General features: G+C 56.0%; 1 protein-coding gene and 1 long non-coding RNA gene across 2 annotated transcripts in view; one reads left to right on the top strand and one right to left on the bottom strand.

The window, feature by feature from the left end:
- SORCS2 (sortilin related VPS10 domain containing receptor 2) overlaps positions 1-24,376 on the bottom strand; it is a 497,945-nt gene that overhangs the window by 231,398 nt on the left and 242,171 nt on the right.
- On the top strand, positions 905-10,106 carry LOC139183555 (uncharacterized). The gene is made up of 2 exons (XR_011567050.1): positions 905-1,787; positions 9,675-10,106. It is a non-coding gene; the product is annotated as an uncharacterized lncRNA (long non-coding RNA).

Genomic DNA, 24,376 nt, shown 5'->3' with positions numbered 1-24,376 from the left:
GAGCGACTTACTCTCTCACTCACTAGCTCACGGTGTTGGATTCTTGAGCCATGAGCAGCCAAACCTGAGTTTGGGAGCACCTTCACTGGGCCTGTAAACAAGCACTCACTCCTTTCCCGAGAGTCTCAGGGGCAGTGACGCCCCCGGCAGGGAGGTCTGGAAGAGTCTGCGTAAGGAGCAGGAGCTCCAGGAAAACCCGGCCAAGGGTCAACAGGAGGCTGAGTCTACACCAGAGCGGGTCTGGGGGCCTGCATAGGCGAGGGTGTCCATACCAGCAGTGCCCAACATTTTTGGCACCATGGGCCAGGGCCTACATAGGTGAGGGCCCCTCTATCAGCGGTCTCCTAGGGACACCGGGGACCAGTATCGTGGAGGACAATTTTTGCGCAGATGGAGGGCAGGAGACAGCCTTGTCTTTACCCTCAGCTCACCTCCTTCTGTGCAGCCTGGTGCCTAACAGGTCATGGTGGGCACCAGTCTGTGGCCCAGAGATTGGGGATCCCCGGTCTATACCATGTGGAGGGGGAAGCGGGGCACATGGAGACAACTGCCCCTTCTTCCCAGCCTGATTCCCCAAACTCAGGCTTAAGCTGACCTATGGGGCCCCAATCAGAGCCCCACGACCCACTCGCTGCGGGATCCTCCCAAAGACAGCACAGCTGCGGCCCCCACCATGGGTCTAGGCAAGCTCTGGGAGCTGGAAATACTCCCTGGGTGATAGCAAACCAGGTTGGCCAGACCTGAAACACTTGGCCAGAAAGGTAAATCGATGGTGCACAGACCGCAGTGCCCTCCCCCGAGTCCGCAGCAGACGTCACTAATCAATCACCATGCTGTTGCTGAAACCGCGTTAATTTCAGCGTCTCTCCCAGCTCAGAGTCCAGGTACCAGACGACCTATTAATAAATTACCTTTGATGCTGAAAACCCTCGCCCTCTCTAGGCTGAGCCGCTGGGAAGACGGCTCACGACTTGCTGGAGAGCAAGCTTCTCTGTCCTGGATTCTTCTTTCTCTGTCTCTGGGTGGAACTGGGCCGTGCCTGAGGTCTACGAAGAGGAATTTTCATGGAATCACGGCAACCCTGGGAAATCATACCATTCGTCGTGGCCCTGAATTAAGACACAGAGTACACACAGCCAGCATCACTCAGGACTGGAGCTGCCGGGGCTTAATTGAGAGGAGGTGGCATAGAGGTGGCAAGCCAAGCAGCCTGGGGCTGGGGCAGGGGAGTCGAGGCCCCTCCAAGACGACTCTGAGCTCCCGAAATGGGCCGGACCCTCACAGTGAGCAGAGTCTTGTGGAAGCTGGTATTAGCAGGCGGTCTCCCCACAGGCTGGCAATCCCCAGACAGCAGAAAGGGCAGAGGCCAGCGGACTGCTGCCTGGTCTCTCCAACCCAGGCAGGTGAGAGAATTTTTACAGCTCCATTCTCGTAGCCTTCCCATATAATTTACATCGCAGCCAACAAGCCACCGCCCAGGTGTTTGTGCTGGAGGAGATTCTCGGGGCAGCCTGGACAGGGGGCAGGAGTCTCAGGTTCAAGACCACAGTCTGCCTCTCCCCACAGGAACCTTGGGCGTGCCAAGGCCTCTCCAAGCCTCCATCCCTTCCCCTGAAAGATGGGGCAACTTGGCCCTCAGGTGAAGATCGTTCTGATGATGGAATGTACAGGGACCTGGGAAAGCAGAGCTTCAGTTATTCCTGAGAGATGACTCCTGCTGCTTCTGATGTCGTGGGCTTCTTGTTCAGGGAGAGGTCACATGGGCCCCTCGTGTGCATGTGCAGAAGGTGAGTCACCCAGCCCCAGCTGGCGGGGGAGGGTGGCGGGGCTTCGTGCCCCCTGAGCTGGTCCTTGGGGAGGTGGGTGGTGGGGAGGACCTCCCCCTCCCAGGGGACCAGGGAGCATCCTGGCCAGAGGGACTGTAACCTCAGCATCTTCCCTCTGGGATTTGTAAGGGGCTTGAACTGTTGTCTTTCAGTCACTCAGTTGTGTCTGACTCTTTGAGACCCCATGGACTGTAGCCTGCCAGGCTCCTCTGTCCGTGGGATTTCCCAGACAAGAATACTGAACCAGGTTGTCATATCCTACTCCAGGGACTGAACCTGCCTCCCCTGCATTGGCAGGCAGATTCTTTACTGCTGAGTCACCAGGGAAGATCCAAGGGATTGAATAACCATGTGTTATATATATATATATATATATATATATATATATATATATATATATATATAAAGATGTGTCTGAATCCTAATCCCTAGAACCTGTGAATGGGAACTTATTTGTCGGGAGTGGGGAGGTCTTTGCAGATATAAGAAAGTTAAGCATCTCAGGACAAGACCACCTGCATTATCCGAGAAAGTCTTAAACCTTATGACAAGTGCTCTTATAAGAGGCAGAAGAGGAAACACACAAGGAGGAGACCGTGTGAAGACAGAGCCTGGAGTGATGTGGCCACAAGCCAAGGACACCAGGGGTCACCGGAAGCTGGAAGAAGCAGGAAGCGTCCCCCCAACAGCCTTCAGAGGGAGCCCAGCCTTGCTGACACCTTGCTCTCAGACATCCGGCCTCCACACAGTGAGAGAAGCCGTTTTTAAGCCCCCAGTTTGCAGTAACTTGTTCCCTGGGACACTGATGCAGGCTTAGTTATTGTGGAGATCTCAGCTAGGCCACAGATAAGGCAATGGCACCCCACTCCAGTGCTCTTGCCTGGAAAAATCCCATGGATGGAGGAGCTTGGTGGGCTGCAGTCCACGGGGTCACTAAGAGTCGGACACGACTGAGCGACTTCCCTTTCACTTTTCATTTTCATGCATTGGAGAAGGAAATGGGAACCCACTCCAATGTTCTTGCCTGGAGAATCCCAGGGATGGGGGAGCCTGGTGGGCTGCCGTCTATGGGGTCGAGTAGAGTCGGACACGACTGAAGTGACTTAGCAGCAGCAGCAGCAGCTAGGCCAGGAGGGGAGTTCAGCCCCAGGTCCCCGGGAAGCACAGGCGGGAAGGCCCCTGAATGGGACCTTCTCGTGAGCAAAGGGGCTCCACCCTGGTGACCCTGCTTGGGGCCAGGGGGGTCCTCAAGGAGGAGGCCGAGTCCAGCTCTGAGTGGGGTTGAGGCTGGAAGACCCTCTGAACCCAGCTCCTCCAGCTCTGCTGACAGCCGCCTGCAGGCCCACGTGGACTCAGAGCAGTGTACTGTGGCTCCTAAGACTGGGCAGGACTCATTTTCAACCACTGGGAAGAGCATTTAGAAAAAAAGCATCAAGAATGCTGGGGAGCCTGCTGTTATGGGCCCACGGAGCTCCAAGTGATTCAGTGGAAAATGAAAGAGACTTTTCTTTCCGGGAGCGGGAATCCAAGGTCGTGGGGAGGTGCCTTCGAGGGCGCCATGGAGCCCGGTAGCTGGTGTAAGTCATCAGGCAGAGGCCAGGGTGGAGACCGTGATGCAGGCAACGATGGGGCTGCAGGTGCCAGTGGGTTTAAGGGACGCGCTCCCAGGGGCCGAGCTGCCACAGCCCAGCCCTGGTCCTGAGCCACGGGCCTCCCCAGATCCTCCTTCCAGACCCTCCTCAACACCAGCCTTTCAATCCAGTATCTACTCTTTCTCTTCTGCGTGCTCAGTCACTTCAGTCGTGTCCGACTCTTTGCAACCCCATGGACTGTAGCCCGCCAGACTCTTCTGTCCATGGGATTCTCCAGGCAGGAATACTGGAGTGGGTTGCCATGCCCTCCTCCAGGGGATCTTCCTGACCCAGAGGTCAAACCCGTGTGTCTTACATCTGCTGCACTGGTGGGCAAGGTTTTCTTTTGCCACTAGGGTCACCTGGGAAGCCCTTCCTCTGCCTGTTTTAGGTCTCGCCTCGTCTGGCTCCCCTTGGCCCAGGGCAGGCCCCAGAGGCTCCCCCGACCTTCCTCCCTGGATCTTACAGGCTGTCTCCACGGAAGCTGCCCTTCCCGGAGAGGCTGGCCGTAGGGCCACCCACCCTGCCCCCCACCCCCAGCTCCCCGCCTCTGCTGTGTCCATACCAAGGCCCGAGCAGGAAGACCTGGAGCCCGGCCGACCCCTTGACCTCTGTTTCCCAGCTGGTGTTCTCCATCGTGAGGAAAGAGGAACAGCAGGCTGGGAGCTGTAAAGGCAAAGCTGGAGGAGGAAGCTTCCTGTGGGGCTTGCTGGAGGCTATGTAGACGAAGGGGGCTCTGTGGGGCCAGGTTGGACCCCCGTGTGACGGACAAGTCGGGGGGCAGCCCCCCAGGCTCTGGGCTGGTGAGACCCTGGTGCTCTGCCTGCAGCCCATCCTGCCCAAGGCAGCTGTTTTCCCAGGGACTTGGGGTCCCTGTAAGAGCAGGACATGGCTGTCCATGGTGATAAAAGGGACAAGCGGGTCTCACCTGGAGATGGGCAGGGGGGTGCTGCTGTGAAGACCCAGAAGGGCAACGGGGGTGCTCAGGTTTCCTGCAGGGCTCTCGGGAGCTTGTGCCCACAGGGAGCTCCAGCCTGGGGCCAGAGTCCTGTGTCGCTTGCTCACTCATTCATTCAACAAACAACCCTTAAGCACTCAGCTTGTGCCCCTATGAAACAAGTCTGCCAGGCTCCACACTTGGGGAGGGGCCCCCCTTTCAGCAGCAGCGGCAGACAATACACACACACACACACGCACACGCATGTGCACACGCATGTGCACACACACGCACATACACACACACGCGCACACGTGTACACACACGGGCACGCGTGTGCACACACACGTACACATGCACACACATGCACACACGCACAAGCACTCACACACGCACACACATGCACACACGCACGAGCGCGCACACACACACACACACACACACATGAGAAAGGAAGAGGGGACCCGCAGAGGGATGGGGTTGTGTGCAGTAAAGGCTGACATTTAATCTGTAACGTCCCTTTCAGCTCAGCATCCTCTCATTTAAAGATGGCATCATTTGGGGTTTTTTCCTTTTAAATGAGATCAGAGTGGAGGAGGTAAAAAGGAGAAGAAAATCCCGCAGCGGTGCGAGCAGCAAGCAAGCTGAGGACTGAAAGCCTCCTCTTTCCACGCTGTCATCAGCGCTTTCTGGCCAAAGCCTTTTAGATCTCACGGGGCCGCACTCCTGTCTGTTCCACAAATCTCGATAAAGCAGGCTTCCCTGAGACCGTGTTCCTTCCCATGGCAAGGCCATCGTAATCCCGTCCAGCCGCTCCGTCTCGGCTCCGTCAGAAAGAGAATTCATGAAATATGAGGAAGATAAAAGTCGATGCTGTGCAGGCCTCGCTGGTTCCCGACTTGGGAAATACGGGGGTGTGTGAGTCGTATGACAGCGGTGGCCTTCCATGCGGGAAACAGAGAGGTAATTCTCGCACACCTGAATCCATCACCTTGGAAAACACACTTGGAGGAGCGCAACCTGCCGGCGGCCGAGTCCCCCCGAGTGGATGGTGGGGCCTGGGGGCGGATAACTCTGAGACGCCTCTCATCACACGTTGATTTTTACTGTGCTGTGTTTTCTAGGAAACACCAGAGAAGTGAAGGAAGGTAAAAGCCCTTGAGTGCTTGGAAAAAAAAAAAGCTGGGAAGTAACATTTGTGGATATAGAACAGCCTGACTGTCTGACTTCCGGAAATGCTACTTTCTAAGTCAGCGGGATTCAACATGTTTGGTTTGTTTCACAAGTGCGGGGACAGGGATTCTCCCTTTATTAAGAAACTGACAGACCCATGAAAGAGAAGATGTTCAGGAGATGGTTGGCCTGGGACCTGGCCTGTAGTAAATGCTCAATAAGTGTGAGCTTCTCTTTACCCTGGAGGCCCCACCTCTGATAAGTGAAAGGTTTGCATTAGATTATCTCAAAGTCCCACAATTCTGAGAATCCAGGTGGACTTGACTTCCAAGTTATTTTCAGGGACTCCTCTGGCGGCCCAGTGGTTAAAAATCTTCCTTCCAAGGCAAGGGACGAGGGTTCAATCCCTGGTCAGGGAACTAAGATACCACATGCCACGGGGCAACTGAGCCCCCACGCAGCAACTACTGAGCCTGCAATCTAGAGTCTGCACGCCACAACAAGACAGAGGCCAGCACTGCCCAAGGAAGAACCCGAACGCCAAAACCCGATGCTGAATGCCCGATGCAGCCAAGAGTGAGTGAACGAATAAGTGAATTCATATAAAACAAAGTTATTTTCATATTTACGTTAGTGGAAAACATTACCAAAAATGTCTTATCTTTCACCCACTTATGAAAAACACATATACACATCAAGGACCTGCCGTGAGCCAGGCACTCTTGAACCTTAGTTCACGGACCTTTCTAGAGCCACGAGGCCAGCAGAGCAGCTGATACAAGAGGCCCGGAAAATCCCGAGGGCACGTGGAAAATGGGTGGGGTCCAAGATGGACTATTCCCCAACTTGAGGGCCCGTGCCTATATTTCTCACCTGGCTAGCACACTGTAAGGACTGTGTCAGAAGATACAAGGTCCAGGCGGTTCCAAGTGCTTTTCAACCAAACATCTCATTTTCCGCCATCAACCCCCCAAGAGGGGGTTGTCTGAGTACCCACCTCTGCATTTCACAGACAAGAAACTGAGGCTGGGAGCTCTGCAGGGCCACCCGCGTCCAGGGGAGATGCACATGGCTCCCTCCAGTCCCTTCCCGTCCAGAGCCGCCTGGGCAGGGCTTTCACTGGGGAGGGCAGGCCCCGCCTGGCTGGCTGTGGCTGGCTGTGCCAGGCCTGGACATGGGCCCTCAGTGAACGGGTCATCTTCTCCCTCCTGGGAATTTGGAACTAGGCCTGGAGAAACGGGCTGAGGGGGCCTCTGAGCTGTTCTCTGATAAGGCCTCTGGTGAGAGGCTGCAGTGATGAATGGGTCTGTGGAGCAGACCAAGCGCCCGGCTGCGGGGCGTCCTCGGACGGAAAGAGTGGGGAGAAAGTGTCTGATGAAGCGGGGAGTGGACAGGCCCCGCCCCACCCCCAGGCCACGATACTCGCCCCCCAGTACTGTCTGCCCAGCCACGCCCCACCCTATGATGCTTGCCCCCCAGTATTGTCTGCCCAGCCCTATCCCCACACCATGATCCACACCCCCCAGTACTGTCTGCCCCTGGGATCAGGAGCATGTCTGATTTCTAACTACCAGCCTCTCTGTACTTAAGTTAAATGGAGGCAGTTTCTATTTTGCAACCTGCAGAGCTCTAACTGGGACACGCCATGATTCCCCCTCGGCTCTTTCTGCTCCAGACACTGCAGGATTATACACCAGGAGAGAGAGCCAGAGAGGGGGGTCCCAGAGGCATGCGCTGGCTTTGGCATGGCCTCGGAGTGGGCGCTTGCCTCCCTTCCCTCCCCGGCGCCCGCTGTCCTACCCGCGCATCTTCCGAGTTACCCAGTTTCACACCTGCCATGTGACAATCCAGGCTGTGATAAGCCTGTCATTATGTGGCCCCTCCCATGCGCCCCGGGACTGCTTGCAAGGTTCCTCCTCCCTTGATCCTAGGGACAGGCATCAGCAAACCCAGCTCTCACACCCTCCCTTCTCTGCCCAGGCTTGTGCACCCGCAACACACATGGTGTGTGCCCTGTGCCCCTCTCTGTACTGAGCCCAGGGAGCAGGGACTGCCAGGCCACTTCCCCCACGTTCTGGGTACTGACCAAAGAGTTACAAGGCACCCACAGCCAGGAATAAAGAAGGGAATGGCAACCCACTCCAGTATTGCTGCCTGGAGAATCCCGTGGACAGAGGAGCCTGGCAGGTACAGCCCACGGGGTCGCGAAGAGTCAGACACGACTGAGCCACTGAGCACCCATGCACGCACAGCGAGGAAGCTCATCCCAGTCACACTGGGCACGCTGGGGTAACTTAAGTAGACCTGTCCCCAGGCAGAAAAAGCCCCTGAAACGTGTAGAGAGGGGGCTTCTAGGTGCCCTGTCCTGCAGTAGGGGAAAGGACAGGACAGACCAAGCCCCCTGCCTCCTGGCAAGGAGAACGGACACGCACAGGAGCAATGTAGAGTCTGGGGTGTCAGTGCTCAGGGCAGAGTAGCAGCGTGCTGGGGGAGACGGAAGGCCTCGCCCAGAAGGACATTTCAACACAGGGCCCAGGAGGTGGGGGCAAATCACAGAGACCTGGGGGGTGGTCTCCTGGGCCGGCCACAGCCCCAAGAGGAAGCCCCCACTGCAGAGTTTCCTTCGCCACCAATGGATTTTCAGCCGTTTCTTTCTGTCTGGGAGCGCATGTTACTGCACACCTACTACGCACCGGGGGTCTTCTTACATCACCTCATTGAGCAAGCATTCCAGCCGCTCACAGGACAGACTGACTTGGCACCTGGGTCCCGATCTTCTCACAGTGGGGCTGCTTAGCACACAGCCCCCTCAAGGCACCCTCATGCCCACCTGTGTGAGGGTGAAAGGGGCCTGGGGCAGGGGGGGGCTAGGAACACGGACATGAGTCCCAGGGTCAAGGACGTGTACATGTCTGCATGCGGCCTTCTGCACAGCTGACGCTGAATCTCTGCAGCAGCGGGCTGCTCTGGGAAGGGTGCTGACTGCACCCTCCGCTGGTGTGAGGCTGGGGGGCTCTGTGAGGAAGGGCGCTGGGCTGCTCAGGATCAAAGCCCCTCCACCTGGTCATCCCCAGTCATGCCACCTTTGCCTAGAGGAAGCTGGGTGCTGTCCAGCACTCGGCTGAGTCACCAGCTGCCCGAACTCTACAAGAACACGGAATCCAGAACGGGGGTGGGGGTCGCTCAGCTGCTCTGGTCCCTCAGCCAAGAGCCCTGGGGCTGAACAGTTCCCAACGTGTGTCCCCCACAAGCTCCCCCACGGCCGCCAGGATCGCCCAGTGGACTTTGCATGAGAGATGCTGGCTCCTTCCAAGACTGGGACCCACCTTCCACAAGAGGCCAAACACCATCCTGCCTCTGACCCTGTTGGCTGAGACCCCTCCCGAGGGCCCAGAGGGGATCCCGAGGGCAGTTGCCAATCTCTCGTGATCACTGCAAGGCCTCAGGTTGGGGGGTCGTTGGCACCCCAGCCGTGTCCCCAGTGGTGCCCTGGGGTTAAAGGAGACAGTCAAGTTCACAGCATCTTCAGGGAAATTGTCTTAGATGTCAGAAGAGCCAAGGAGGTGAGCACTTTCCCAGACCCAGCGCTGAGACTGGCTTTCGGAACTGCTCGCTTGAGGAAGAGCAGCCCTTCCATTATGGGAAGTGGAAAGCAGACAGCAGGCCTGCGCCCTAGGATAGGATGTGAAGCTACGACCAGGGCCACAGGGAAAGGGCAGCGCAGGGAGAGCTGAGAGCAGGTGCTGGGGGAGCTCTGCTGTGGAGGGGGGGCTGGGGGTGAGGGGCAGGGGAGGAGGGGCACAGAGGGAGGGCCGGGGGAGGAGGGGCTGAGGGGGAGGGGCAGGGGAGGAGGGGCTGAGGGGGAGGAGGGGCCGCAGGGGGAGGAGGAGTGGGAGGAGGGGTGGGGTGGGGGGAGGGGCCGCAGGGGGAGGGGTGGGGTGGGAGGAGGGGTGGGGGGAGGAGGGACTGAGGGGGAGGGGCAGGGGAGGGGAGGGACTGCAGGTGGAAAGGCGGGTGGGAGGAGGGGCCAGTCCTGTGGACCTGGGCGCTGCTGGCCGGCCAGCGCTCTGGCTTCTCAGGAGCATTTTCCACTTTGCTTTTTCCCAGGCCCACGTCCCCGCTGCGTGTTGTCAGGAAAGTGTCCAGCTACCGGTGACAGTTCCTGGGTCCACCGGGCCAGACCACGGCCTCAGTGGTTCCCCCAAACCCACGTCTAGGCTTGGCTGTGAAGGAATCTTGTCGACGTGGTTCGCATCTGTGACGCTCAGTCCATCTACGCCGGACTTTAACTGAGGAGGTGACTCTTGGATCATGCCGGGGCACCTCCTCTAGCTTGCTCAAGGACTTGAGAGCAAGTTTCCCAAAGAAATTCTGCCTCAAGGCCACTCCATCAGCTCCTGCCTGAGGGTCCAGCCGGCAGGTCTGCCCTGCAGCTTTCTGACTTGCTAACCGCCAATTACAGTAGCCATGTCCTTAAAATAAATCCATTAACCTACGCCTTCCCAGGTGCCACTAGTAAAGAATCTGCCTGCCAATAAAGGAGCCTTGAGTTCGATCCCTGGGTCAGGAAGATCCCCTGGAGGAGGGCATGGCAACCCACTCCAGTATTTTTGCCTGGAGAATCCCATGGACAGAGGAGTGGGCTACAGTCCACGGGGTCGCAAAGAGTCGGACACGACTGAAGTGACTTGGCATGGCACGCACACTTACGCCTGTTTCTTTCTATTATCTGTCTATCCATTCATCCATACCTGTCCATCTATCTCCCATTACTTTAGTTTCTCTGGAGTGTCCTGGCTGCCACGCTGCCTGAGCCCCTTGCACCTGTGGAGCCTCTTAGGAAAGAGGGCCCACTGGACACTGGCCAGAGACTGCCCTCAGCGCCTGCCTGCCCCACTCTGGGCATTGGCACGGTGCCCACTGTGGTGCCTCATTTGCTCCCTCAGGGCCAGGGACCCAGTCTGTCCTTCTCACCACAGCCTTCAGCTGCCAAGCCCCCACCGGACCTCTCTGAGCAGCAGAGAAAGGTCAGTCACTGTGCTGTGCTCTGAAGGCCCGGGCCGGGCCCCAAACCACAGCAGCAGAGTCCACGCCAAAACCTGTGTGTGTGTGCATGCGTGCACGTGTGTGTATGCTTGCACTCACGTTCATGTATGTTCAGGGCCCTTTGTGAACTGATTCCATCTTGGGGTTCTGGCTTCTTCCCACCAGGATCCCTATAGTATGACTCCTAGACTTCAGCTTACCAACCTTCTGGAAGGTTTCAGATGTCTTGCTTCTGATCCTTTGTGCCTGCTGCTGCCTCTGCCTGGCGCAGTCACCCTCCAGCCCTACTTGAGCCCATCAGCTCACTCCCATCTCTGGAGCTGTCCTTGGCCGAGGCAGGCTCTTCCTACATGTCTCCTGACCACCCATCCCCCGCTGGAAATAACTGTCCCTTTAGGTACCCAAGTCACCCCACCGGCTTCCAGGCTCCCTGGGGACACACTGTCCTTTGCACCTCCACACACCCAGAATACAGGAGACGCCCGCCTCCCATCCCCAGCTGCTGACCCAACGCCTCACATTCAATTCAGCAAACACACGCTGATGTTTTATTGATGGTATATTTGTTCTAGAAACAGCTTTTCATCTTTGCTCATTAGCTTTTTGCATTCCTGATAACATCCCTCCTTCAGATGCTTTAATATGAAAAAATTAATGATCAATGCTTAGAACAAAGGTTGGCGAACATCGTGAGCCTAAAGGTGTTAGTCTAGCAAATTCCTCCATGTCCAGCATACAGAGCTGCACACGCCAGGGGCCTGTACCATCTTTGTGAAAGAAATCAATGAAACAAAGTATCTAATTGGCAATTATGGTCTCAAGGATGAAATGTTTTTTGTTTTTTTTAAATTGAGGCTCAAATCCCGCTTTCCTCCACAATCTGAGCTGATGAAGTTTTGTTCCGTTAGTCTGGTCCTGCCTCCCAGTCACATGGGTCCCCGAGGGTGGGGGCCCCCTGCTGCTAAGTCACTTCAGTCGTGTCTGACTCTGTGCGATCCCATAGACGGCAGCCCACCAGGCTCCCCCATCCCTGGGATTCTCCAGGCAAGAACACTGGAGTGGGTTGCCATTTCCTTCTCCAATGTGTGAAAGTGAAAAGTGAAAGTGAAGTCGCTCAGTCGTGTCCGACTCTTAGCGACCCCATGGACTGCAGCCAACCAGGCTCCTCCATCCATGGGATTTTCCAGGCAAGAGTACTGGAGTGGGGTGCCATTGCTTTCTCCCCACTAGGGCGACGCTAATGACAAACAGGATGAGGACCCACCCGCCCTGTCTCACTCAGGGAGCCCCTCCTGACGGGATCGCTGGAGGTGGGGCTGGAGGCTCTTGCACCTGGCTTGTGAGTCTCTGCTCCCGGCTCCTCTAAGAAGCGTGGATCCGGGAAAGCAACAGGCTGGGGGGTGAAGGGTGGGCAGAGGGCTCTGTCCATCCCTCTGCTTCTTCACAGGCTGCTCTTAGAGGACGGTGACCGAGCACCCGGGTTTGACACTGACACGCTAGGTCCTTCAAGACCTGGGCTCCGTCCTTGCCACCGGCATCTCCCTATAGCTGGCCCCTGTGCCAGTTGTGGGCTCCCTGGAGGCTCCATGTCCGCTGAGGTGGGGCGTCCACCTAGCCCAGTTACAGCTCCTTGGCCCTTCCCAACCCAGTGAATTCCCAGCTGCCCACCAAACCCTCCCCAACCAGCAATCCGTCTGCACAGCCGGCCCAGGAGGCCCCGGGAACAGAGCTGGCAGCCAGAGCATCCCTGGGTGCCCCAGGCCACCTGCCGGTGTCAACTACAAATTGGCACTCACCAAGAGCATTGCCAGGGCTTCCCTGGTGGCTCAGACGGTAAAGCGTCTGCCTGTAATGCACCCAGGTTCGATCCCTGGGTCAGGAAGATCCCCCGGAGAAGGAAAAAGCAACCCACTCCAGTATTCTTGCCTGGAGAATTCCGTGGATTGAGGAGCCTGTAGGCTACAGTCCATGGGGTTGCAAAGAGTCGGACACGACTGAGCGACTTCATTTCACTTCACTTCAAGAGCATTGAAGTGCAATTGAAGAGCAGTGATTGAACAACAAAGACGCTTGCCATCTGCCTCTACGGAGCTTGAACCTCATGCTGCTATATTGACCTTCAACACCCGCTGAGGGAGTTCAGGGTGGAGTGAGGCCCTCTGTGCTCCAGGGAATCTGGTGGGACAGGTCTTTAGATAGTTGGATGTTTCTAGGAACAGATTTTACGATTTCCATCCTTGCATCTGCTCATATCTAGAGAAGCACTCAATCCCTTCATGGGGACATCAGACCCTCACAACTAACAAAAACCTTTTGTAAAATGAGTGCTTCATAGCATTGAACTCCCCCTTCACTAAAACCTTATATATTCACTTTTTGGAGCAGGCTCTCAGAGCTCGCTGAGATGCTGCCTCCTGGGCTGCAGGCCTCATTTTGCCCCAAATAAAACCAAACTCACCCCTGGAGAAGGAAACAGCAGCCCACTCCAGTATCCTTGCCTGGACAATTTCATGGACAGAGGAGCCTGGTGGGCTGCAGTCCACGGGGCTGCAAAGAGTCGGGCACGGCTGAGCGACTAACACTTACTTACTTACACAACTCTCAAGTTGTACATCTTTTTTTAGTTGACACCAGGATCCCAGCAACCCAGGGTGGGGACACTCATACCGCTCTAGAGACAAGGAAATGGAGCCTCAGATGTCAGGGTCCAGGCGCTATGAACTGCCAAGTGGACTCGGATGCCCAGGCCATCCTCCAGAGCCCGGCTTCCTACTCTTTAAGGTTTATGTTCTAGAAGCATGGGGCAGGCAGGCAGGTGGGGCAAGGCACCTTGGACCTTGACCTGCAAGTCCGTATCAGCAAAGCCTGTATAAAGGGTGCCCATTGAGGATCATTCTGCAAAGCAAGACCTGCGTCCAGACCCGGAGCAAGGAGCCTCATCGCTGGGCCAGCAGCACTCAGGACCCGCCTGGTCCACACACAGAACAGCCTCCTCCCAGGAACACCATGCATCAAGGGGACGAGAGCGGCTCAGACCTCCCCTGGGTGCCTGGTCAGCTTGCTGTGTGACAGAGGGTCAGGGAGCCCAGTGAGTCCTCCTGGGAGCACCACTGCCCTTTCCCTAGAAGGAAGGTGATGATGGCATAGCTGGGATGCCCAGCCCTGCCCCATCACCAACAAGTGCCACGTAGAAGACACATGGGCAGGGTGGCAGGCCTGGGTCTGCAGGCCTTTCTTATGAATTCATAACTGAAGGCCTGGCAGCATCAGCTTTAATTGAAAAGACACCTACATGAGGGAGCACAGAGGCTCTGTCCTTGAGAAGGGAGAAGGCATGGAATGGCTCTCTGGCATCTGAAGTGGGTTCTGTGAGTCTGAAGGGTCGGGGCAACGGGAAAGGATGCTCGCTGGGACACTGGGCAGAGGCAGCCCCTCCCGAGCTCCTCTGACCCCCAGGGCCTGACCTAGAGCTGCAGAAACATGACCCAGGCCTCCAGCCTTGGCCTCAGCTGTTCCTTGGCCTGGAACTCTCTCTCCTTTAGACCCTCCAGGGCTGGCCGCCACCCTCAAATGGCTCCTCCTGGGTGTGGGGCCTCCCTGACCACCCATCTGAAATGCCAGCTCTCATTCCCTCCGCCTTGGTCACCCCCCTCCTCCACCCATCAGTCTGACGTCACCGATCTTCACGCACGCAATGCTCACCCAGCACCGAGAACGGGCTTGGGATGAAGCAGCAGGGCCATCGGGGTAAAGTATCAGTGTTTCTTCTTTTCGTGGCCCGCCTTCTGCATGGGTGGAGAGGGACGTGGCAACCCACGCCAGTATTCTTGCCTGGAGAATCCCCTGGACAGAGGAGTTGGCAGCAAACAGTCCACGGGATCGCAAAGAGTCAGACACGCCTGAGTGACTAAGCCCTTCTGCATGGACTTGTGAGTCCGAGGGGCCAGGGCGCTTTGTTCAAATGCTCAGCCCTAATGGTTCTGTTCTCTCCTCCCGGCTCAGGGTCCAGCCTGTGTGTCCCCAGGCATCTCTCCAGGACCACTGCAACAGCTCCTCCTTCTAGAGCAGCCTGTGGCTCCCTCAGCCCCAGGCAGACCGACTTAGCTTCTGGCAGCCAAGACCCCCATGGCATGTCAATGCACCTGTCCAGCAGGCCCCCACCAGGCCCACCACCCTCCGGACTCAGGATGGTCCCAGACACTCCTGCCTTCTCTTTCCTGCCCAGGTTGTCCCTCCCATCCAGATCCCCCTCCTGAAAATGTTCAAGAGAAGTAACTCAGAAGCCAGCTACCTACAGTGACCTCAGACATCAACACAGGCAGAATAACTTTAAAAGCTATCAGGATCTAAAATAATCACACCCTCTCCAGATGCCCCAGGGAGAGACCTTCATGATGGCCCCAGTGAAGTACGAGGCAGCACCTCCGTGTGCATGAAGAAGGGGAGGTGCAGGGAGGTTGAAGCGGGTGTTCTGAGCCACACAGCCCTGAGCTGCTCATCCCAAGGCGGCCTCTCCCAGCCTCATTCTCTGACCTGGCTCCCTGCCTGGGTACCGTCTCCTCTGCCTCTTAGACAACCCTGATCACAACCTTGTGTCTGTCAGTGGTGTCTGCTCCTCCCCAGACACACCCACAGACCCCTTGAGGGTTGCATCCTGTCTCAGTCTCTTTAAATCCCAGCACTGCCTGGTCCAGGGGCCAGGAAAGAGCACACGTGCTGGTAAGTGGGACGCCCGTGGGGGCTACAGCCCGGGGTGCCCCTGGTCATCCCAGAACTCTGCTTCAGTTTCTTCCTCTGTAACAAGACTGAGGTGGGAAAGTGGATGGACAAGAAAGTGGGAAAGTGGGTGGATGAATGGATAGGTGATGGATGGGTGGGTGGATGGATGGATAGAAGGAAGGAAGGATGGATGGTGGGAGAGTGTATGGATGGGTGATGGATGGATGGGTAGATGTATGGGTGGGTGGATGGATGGATGGATGGATGGGTGGGTGGATGGAAGAATGGATGGTAGGAGAATGAATGGATAGGTGGATGGATAGATGGATGGGTGGATGAATGGATGGAAGGATGGATGGTGGGAGAGTGAGTGGATGGGTGGATGGATGGATGGATGGATAGATGGATAGGTGAATGGATGGATAGATGGATGGTAGGAGAATGAATGGATAGGTGGATGGATGGAAGGATGAATGGATAGATGGATGGGTGGATGGATGGATAGATGGATGGGTGGATGAATGGATTGAAGGATGGATGGTGGGAGAGTGAGAGGATGGGTGGATGGATGGATGATAGATGGGTGGGTGGGTGGGTAGGTAGGTGGACACATAGATATGGTAAGTTGCTCTGAGACCCTGAGTAACTCCCTAATTGAATCTGATCCCATTTATCCATTTGGGGAAAAGAGATGGTAAGGCCCAAGGAGGAGGAGGAAAGGCTTTCCCTTGGCCACAAACCTGCCTGAGGAAGACTGGAACCCCTAGTCCTGTGACTTCAGTTCATCTGTCTCCCTCCTTTTTGACCTCTGACCTCCTCTCTTTTCTTTTCTTTTCAACATGACTGAATGTGAGGACCACTGTCTGGCAATAGCTGCCTCCCTCTCTCTGATGACAAACTCTGGCTGTGACACTAATCTCACCTCCCCACCAGATGTCAGGTGGGAGATTGTCTTTAAACAGGTCTGCAGTGTGAAAAAATGAAATTCCTTGCAGGGTTCTCAGCCTTGGCTGCAGATTGAAATCATTGGGGGAGCTTTTAAAACAGACACAAGGGCCCTAGTGCAGTCCAATTTACTCAGAATCTCTGAAGGTGGGGACCAGGCTTGTAATTTTTAAAGTACCCTCAGAGACAGGGGACCAATCAGCTAGAGACTTGTCAGCCCTTGGTGGCTAGAAGAATGCAACAGACTAGACAGGTGTTTGAGAGCAGAATCTCTCTGGATAATCAAGATTCTTCCTGTAGGTTCTGATCCATCACCTGCTCTCCCAGGAATCACCCAGAGAGCCGAGGGAAGAGAAATAAACCACAGCACTTACCATCAGGGTCTATGTCAAGCCAACTGCAACGTCTCAGAGTGCTGAAGCTCTTGAAGAAACAATTCTTATCCATCAGATTAATCACAGGACCCCTGTCTCTGTCATCTTCTTTTCCGTCCCTTGCTGTGATTTTCATTATCATCATCACCATCACCACCACCACCACCATTACCACCATCGACGTCATTGCCGTCTCACATCCATCGTCAAGCTCTGTGCTGAACGCCTCTTTGGTTTTCCTCACGTCTGACCTCACGACAGCTCTTCAAGATACTGCAGTTTATTTCCCAAATGAACACACGGTAGTTCAGAGAGGTTAAACAACTTGCTCGAGGTCACACAGCCACAAGATGGTACAGTGGAGATCTGGATGCACGTCTGCTTGACCCTGATTTGGTGCTTTTAGTGGGAAGGGAGGGCTTTCCAGGGGGCGTTAGTGGTAAAGAATCCGCCTGCCATTGCAGGGGAGGCAAGAGATGCAGGTTCGATCCCTGGGTCAGAAAGATCCCCGGAGGAGGAAGTGGCTCCACCAACTCCAGTATTCTTGCCTGGGGAATCCCATGGACAGAGGGGCCTGGTGGGTTACAGTCCATGGGGTCACAAAGAGTCAGACACAACTGAGCAGCTGAGTACACAGCAGCACGATGGTAAGGGAAAGACATCAAGACTCAGACTCCTCAAAGCCCAGGAAGAGCCCTGCCTTTGCCTAACCGAATCCCCCCACAATGCTGACAGTGAGAATCGATCAAGGTACAGGAGATGATTAGAATCCAAACAAACTGAGCCTAGGCAGAGCATTTCAACTGAAGAAGATCAAGTTGGGTGTGGAGAAAAGTCAGGCTCTGCTCTTGCACGGTATTAGTTTATTCATTCATGCACCCATCCACCCCACACACCTTCCCAAGAACTGCCCTCCTCTCACACCCAAGACCTGGAGGCCACTCCAGCTCTCATCTGAGCAGAGGGTGACTCCATCCTATGAAGCTTCTACCTCATCTTTTTGCAGAGCAGGCTCTTCAAATCGTTCTGGAGCCCTGGCTCCATTCCAGGCCCAGGCTGGTCCCAGGGATGCTGAAATGACTGGGATGTGGTTGAGGGAGATGAAGACAGTGTTTGACAGCAGCCTGTGCAAAAGGCCTGGGTGCCATGGGGCGGGGAAGCCAGCCAGGCATGGTGCAGGAGTTAGCTACCATAAGCAAGCCTGCGACCTGGGGCTACATTAAGAGACACCTCTCCGTAGCTAGAAGCAGGCTGGGGCATCCTCCTGGGGTCGGGGCTATTCACACAGAAGCCTCATGAGCAGTGACTACAGAGACACGGAACAGGAGTAGGTTCACAAGAGGGTGGCGGAGACCCATGCCTTGCAGGAGACAGTGGAGCTGAATGCAAGCATGGGAGCTGGGCCTGGGGGTGGCGTGAGGGACAGGGACCTCCCTTCTGAAGCCAGGAGGGCGGAGCCTTAGACAGATGCCCGCCCCAACCAAGCCTGTGAAAGTGAAAGTCACTCAGTCATGTCTAACTCTGCGACCCCATGGAATATACAGTCCATGGAATTCTCCAGACCAGAATACTGGAGTGGGTAGCCTTTCCCTTCTCCAGGGGATCTTCCCAGCCCAGGGATCCAAGCCAGGTCTCCCACATTGCAGGTGGATTCTTTCCCAGCTGAGCCACCAGGGAAGCCCAAGAATACTGGAGTGGGTAGCCTATCCCTTCTCCAGCGGATCTTTCTGACCCAGGAATCGAACCACAGTCTCCTGCATTGCAGGCAGATTCTTTACCAGCTGAGTCACAAGAGGAAACCCAGGAAACCCTGTAGGCATCTCCAATGACGGGTCACTGGGCTGGAGCGGCCAGAGCCTGCCAGCAGGACAGACCGCTGAATGCAGGAAGAAGGGTCCCTGTGCTGGGGAAGGGCCTGGGGCTGTGGTCTCCTCATCTCACAGGGCTGAGAAAGAAGAATGACGCATCTGAGTTTTCTTGGAAAATTCCAGTACACTGCTGCCATCCCCAGCAAGGGTCCTTGCAGACGAAGGGGGCAGTGTGGGGTGACCTGTCACTCGGCCACGCTCGGCAGCTTCTAGCAGCAGCACGCGGGCCCCATGGATCATCCAGACTGCCATCCGGATGCCCAGGGGCCCGTGTGACCTGCTGCACCAGGACAGCTGCAGCCGCCAGCACCTGGGCCAGAGCCAGGCTGGCCAGGCGGAGTGGCCAGCTCCTGGGCGACACCAAGCCATGAAACCTCGACATCCCTCCAAGAAGCCTTGGGCACCCACAAGCCCCACACGACTCCAGAGGGAGACGCAGCCAGGTGTCACCCCCAGGCCCCCCGTGGACCCTTCCCAGGCGGCCACACCTCAAACAGAATCCAGGTGATGACATCTGGCCAGGGTTCTGGGCCCTCCCCAGGGCCTCTGTCTTGCAGGACCCACAGCCCAGCCAGGGCCCCGCTCCAGGAGTCTCCCTCCCCATCACCCCCAATCTAAGGCATCAGCTGCCCCCTAGTTCTGCCTCTTAAATGGGTCATGAGTCTCCCCGCCCCCCACCTCCCTGCTTCCCCAGCTCAGGCCTCACCAGCTCTCAGCCAGACTCTCCCTGAAACCCACTGTCCACCGGCAGCCAGAGGGATCTCACAGCCCTGACTCCACTTTGGGAAACGGGTGGTGTCAGAGGGTGGGAGGGTGTAACAGAGAAGATGCAATTTCACTAAATGGTTCACCGAGCTGCCCGCCACCTCTCCAACCCCGAAAAACCCCCAGACATCATCTCCCAGACCGCCTTGCATGAGGCGAGGCTGTAAGACAGAGTCCTGGTCAGCAGCCTGGGTCCCACTCTGGACTGGCCCTTTAAACCCCCACCACGTGCCTCCCTGAGGACCCCAAGGAGAGCAAAGGAGTCACAGGACGGAAGGAGCCTGGGCCCCTGACTGACGGCAGGGAGTAGAGCCCAAGACCTCCCCGGCCACCCCACAGGCCGCAGCAGGCTGTGCAAGGCCACGAAGACGCCTCCGGGTTTGGGGTTGTGGGTTGGAGCAGGTAACTCCCTGGGACGGTTTTCGGCTTTGCGTCCCCGTGTGTGGAAAACGCTTGGAGGGAGGTTCCCCATGTGCAGAGCGGAGGGTCTCCTGCCAGTGAGATCTGGGACCATCTGGTTTTAATTCTGCCAATCTGACTTCCAGCCCTGGCTCTGCCCAGGCCTCTCTGAATCTCAGTCTCCTCATCTGCAAAATGGGAAAAAGAGAGAAGCCCCCCTCTCGGGACGATTGTGCGGTAACCCTGTGACCATTCATCTCCAGAACAGGAGATGCTAGGAAGTCGTCTGTCTGCTTGGTTTGTTTTCTGTGTTTGTCTACAGAGATTAAACATCAGCCCTATTTAAAATGCATACCTGTTACAAGGAGCGAAGCCTCTCATCTTTGGCAAGTGGGATTAAAGGTGAGTCTTTTCTTGTCAACACGTCCTACATTTTCTTGGTATTGTTTATAAAGGAGACTTTATAAAGACTCTGTATTTTTATAAAGGAGAAAAAAACAAACTTGAAAAAAAAAAGAGGTGAATGGATCTGTAAGCACAGACCCCTGGGGATGGGAGACATGTCACTATTAACATCAAAATCAGGAGAAACAAGGACACGCGAGCAGCCCAGCTCCTCCCCCACGGACTCGCTGCCTCCCTGCACTTTAGCCCAAGTCCCACCGGCTGTGGAACGAAGCCAAGACACCGCACGTGGTACCTTGTAAAGAAACCTGCAGGATTTGTACCGTTCCGCTAAATTAAAATGAAAGAGAGTATTAGCAGCGCAAAGGAGAATTGCAACCATGAAGATTAAATATTGATGCCCAGAGGATTCTTCAGGGCTAAACGTAGGAGGACATTCCTGATGCCAGGCTTCCTGGGCCGAGGGAAAGCTGGGACACACAGCAGTCCTCCACGTATGGCCAGGTAACTTGGCCGGGACCCGCAGGACCTGGGGTGAAGCCCCCGAGGGCTCCTGCACCTCAGCATGAAGTGAGGGGGGCAGTGCTGGGGGTCTCAGGGCACGGTGGGCCGTGACCAGAGCTGGGCACAGCTGCCCACCTCCACCCACCAGGCACACATTTGGGCTCCTCACCTCTGCACCAGATCCTACAGCTGCTGGAATTCCAGAAAGTCTGGGTACTGGGGAAAATTTAGGGTGGACTATTGCTCTGGTTTTCCTTCTTCATTGATTTCAATGGAAATGGTCACAACCCTGTTTCTGTGGGTCCCCAGGGGTGTGGGTCCTCCGGTTCTCTTACCTCCACTAAATGGAATCAAACACCTTAAAACAACCCATCCTTGATTGCAGCATGTGTCTTCCCAGATGGCAAATCTGGCCGAGGCCCTCCTCCGAGGCCCCCCTACCATCAGGACTCGGCCTCCGCCCGCGGGCACCCAGCATTCAAGCTCTCTTGTCAAGTCGGTTGCTCTCCTTCTTCCTCCCTCCGCCCCATTCAACCTACTCCTCACCTGCAGGCTGCTGCTGTTTTCCTGAACAAACCGCAGTTCCTCGGGCACTCTGAACTCAGGCTGTGTTCTCTCCTGTAGCACCTGCTTCCTGCCCTCCAGCGAACTTCTATTCATCCCTCAATGCCCATCACAAAACACCCCACCCGTCCCAGTCCCACAGAGGTGTCTCTGACTCCCTCAGCTAGTCAGCAGCTCACCCACGAGGGTTCTGGCAGGTTCTGTGGGTTGGATCCTGACCTCATGACCCCTCAGGATAGTGGAGTGGTCTGGGTCCATCTCACTCCTCTAGACTGGAAATGTCTGGATTGTAGAGCTGTGTCCTGTTCATTGTGACACCTCCAGCTCTTAGCTCACTTCTGGCCAGAGGAGAAGCTCAACGCACGCTTCTCGAGGGCAATGATCAAATTAATTAATGCTGTGGTTCACAAGTGGTCCCAAAAGCCAAATAAAGAAAGGATGCTCTTGCTTTCTCTCATTCTGCATCCCTCAACCTAGAGGCACAGCGGGGCTCAGGGGGGCAGGTTTGAAATCACGGCTGCCCCACACCCCGGTGTCTGCTGCTGGATCTGGGCTCCCCGTGCGTCCACCGTGAAACCACGTCATGTCAGTCTGAAGCACATCAGTATGCAGGTGGCGTGGCCTCCTGCCGAACAATTAATCAGGGCCATTTGTATGCGCTGGGCTGTGCTTCAGAGCCACGAAGGAGCAGAACCATCATCCCCCAAATCCTCCCAATCTTCCTGCCCACTATTTCCAGATTCAATAAGCACAAATCACTGGTCTGATTTTTTTTTCTTCCTAAAGTTAAACAGCAAATTGCTTTGCCAGCTCCAATATTAGCAGTTTTTACGGGATGTGGGGACCAGCCCCTTTTCTCGCCGCGGTTTCACAGTTTCCACCTGGAGCCCCAGGGCCAGCAGAGGGGAAACTGGTTCACAGACTCCCCGAGTGTCACCCATCTGTCCTATCCCTGACACTCTCACTGAGCTTCTCTGGAAGGTTCGGTTTTATTCCTCGGAGTTTTGGGCCCCGTGACTGTCAGACTCAAGCTGCGTCCAGCAGCCTTTGGACAGGGGCGAATCCAAGCGTTGAGAACCCAGCTCACATCACCGAGGCCTGGGAGAGGCGGACCGGGCTTATCCAGCAAGAAGTCAGTCTGACGGGTACGTGTTGGAGGGAAACACCCCAAGAGAAGTGTCCCCACCGCCGCCTGGAGCACTCAGCCCCTGAGAACACACAGGCTGCTGTCTGCACACCGCCGCTTCCCTCCTGGAAACCCAGCTGCCCCGCACATCACCATCTCCATGGAGCCCTTCCCAGCAAATCCACCTCCACGCTGTCGCCACAAAGGCCCGACGTGAAAACTCCAAGCCTCTCTTCCCAACGCCCTCCTCCAGGAGAGGAGCCAGTGGAGCCCCGTTCTGGAATGTTCTCACTGCCTGGCTTAAACGCCTGTCTGCATGCCTCTCAGAGCAGTTCTCCCACACTCACTTCCCCAGTTCCACTCTTGGGAGGATGGACTGTACTGCCCCGTCCTGGCCTCTAGCCCTTGGCCCAGGGCCTGGGTGAGGAGGACCCATGAACAGGATCGAGCACCTACTACATGCTAGTCCAGCGAGGGCTCTTTCACAGCCTTTGGTGACGTGATCTGCAGATCTCGCCAGCTAGATGGGTGTCAACAACCCCACTTCACAGAAACAGATGCTTTAGGAAAACATGACCCATTAAGCTGACGCGTGCAGATGCCCGGTTCGTGACCACAGGGCGGCAGGGCGTGAGAATACCTGCACATTTCAGTCGCTGTCACCGCCTCCGTAAGGGCGGGTTGGTTCCTCCACCTGCATTCAGAATCTGAGAGGCAGGCAGCCCGGTCTCCCCAGGTCCCCGGGGGCAGAGCTGCCTAGCTGACCAGCGCCTGGGTGCAGACGCCCAAGTCAGCTTGGCCCAGGGTGCTAACCTCCAAGGTCAGCTACAGAAAGGGTTGCTTGCAAAGTCCCTAAAGTTCTGAGCAGTTTGTTACACCGCGAGAGCTAACCGGCACACAGCTTCTCACCACAAAGCCCCCTCTTTGTGCTACACCAGGCTGTGTCTCGAGGGTCCCCAGGCATCAGCCGAGAAAGCAGCTGTCTTCACATCCACCTACTGCGTCTTCCTCTCCCTTTGTTTACAAGCAGCTTTGCATGTCACGGCATGCACTCTACACGTGAGCCCCCACTTCACAGATGAGGAAACTGAGAGCTCACACCGCAGGGTCCCCTCTCACACCTTCCCTCCCCGCTCCAAAAACCAGCGTTCGAGAGTCTAATTCAGGAGGACCAGGAGTGGTGGTGGACTCCAAAACCTCAGGGGCTGAGGGCCACCATCTAGGAGGTTTCTAGCTGGGCCTACATGTTTTGAGGACATGCTTGATGGTGGTGGTGATCCCAGCATCTACAATGATCTGGTAAACCTGTACCACTGGCTGCTTATACAACACAGTACTCAGCCCCGGTGTGCCAAGGTAAGATCCCCTCCCTCCTGGGCAGGACACAGGCTAATGGCCCCTTCGGCTCTCACTCAGCAGAGACAGGAGTCCGGGCCCAGTGTAGGAGGAAGGGGCCCTGGGCTCCAGGCCCCTGCTGCTTACCGAGGTGTGTGGCCCCAAGCAACGTGCTCGGTGCCCTCACCTGTGAAACAGGAACCAGAATCTCTTGCCCATCAATGTGCAGATCAGATGAGGATGTAGACAGCCTTTGCAAACCATCAAATGTTTCTCTCTAACAACATGAAAACAAACCATCCCCTTAAAAATGGACAAAGGACTGAATAGACATTTCCCCTCAAAGGATAAACAAATGGGCGATAGGTGCATGAAAGGATGCTCAACATCGCTAGTCCCCAGGGAAACAAGAATCAAAACCACAGTGTGATACCACCCCATGGTCATTAGTATGCGTGAGTGCTAAGTCACTTCAAGTTGTGTGCGACTCTTTGCGACCCTATGGACTATAGCCTGCCAGGCTCCCCTGTCCTTGGGATTCTCCAAACATACTGGAATGGGTTGTCATTCCCTTCTCCAGAGTCATTTAGTTCAGTTCAGTCGCTCAGTTGTGTCTGACTCTTTGTGGCCCCATAGATTGCAGCACGCCAGGCCTCCCTGTCCATCACCAACTCCCAGAGTTTACCCAAACTCATATGCATTGAGTCAGTGATGCCATCCAGCCATCTCATCCTCTGTTGTCCCCTTCTTCTCCTGCCC

The sequence above is a fragment of the Bos indicus genome, chromosome 6 (genome assembly GCF_029378745.1).
Source record: "Bos indicus isolate NIAB-ARS_2022 breed Sahiwal x Tharparkar chromosome 6, NIAB-ARS_B.indTharparkar_mat_pri_1.0, whole genome shotgun sequence".
NCBI lineage: Eukaryota > Metazoa > Chordata > Mammalia > Artiodactyla > Bovidae > Bos > Bos indicus.
Note: the sequence above shows the minus strand (reverse complement) of the source record. Positions and strands in the feature narration are given on the sequence as shown.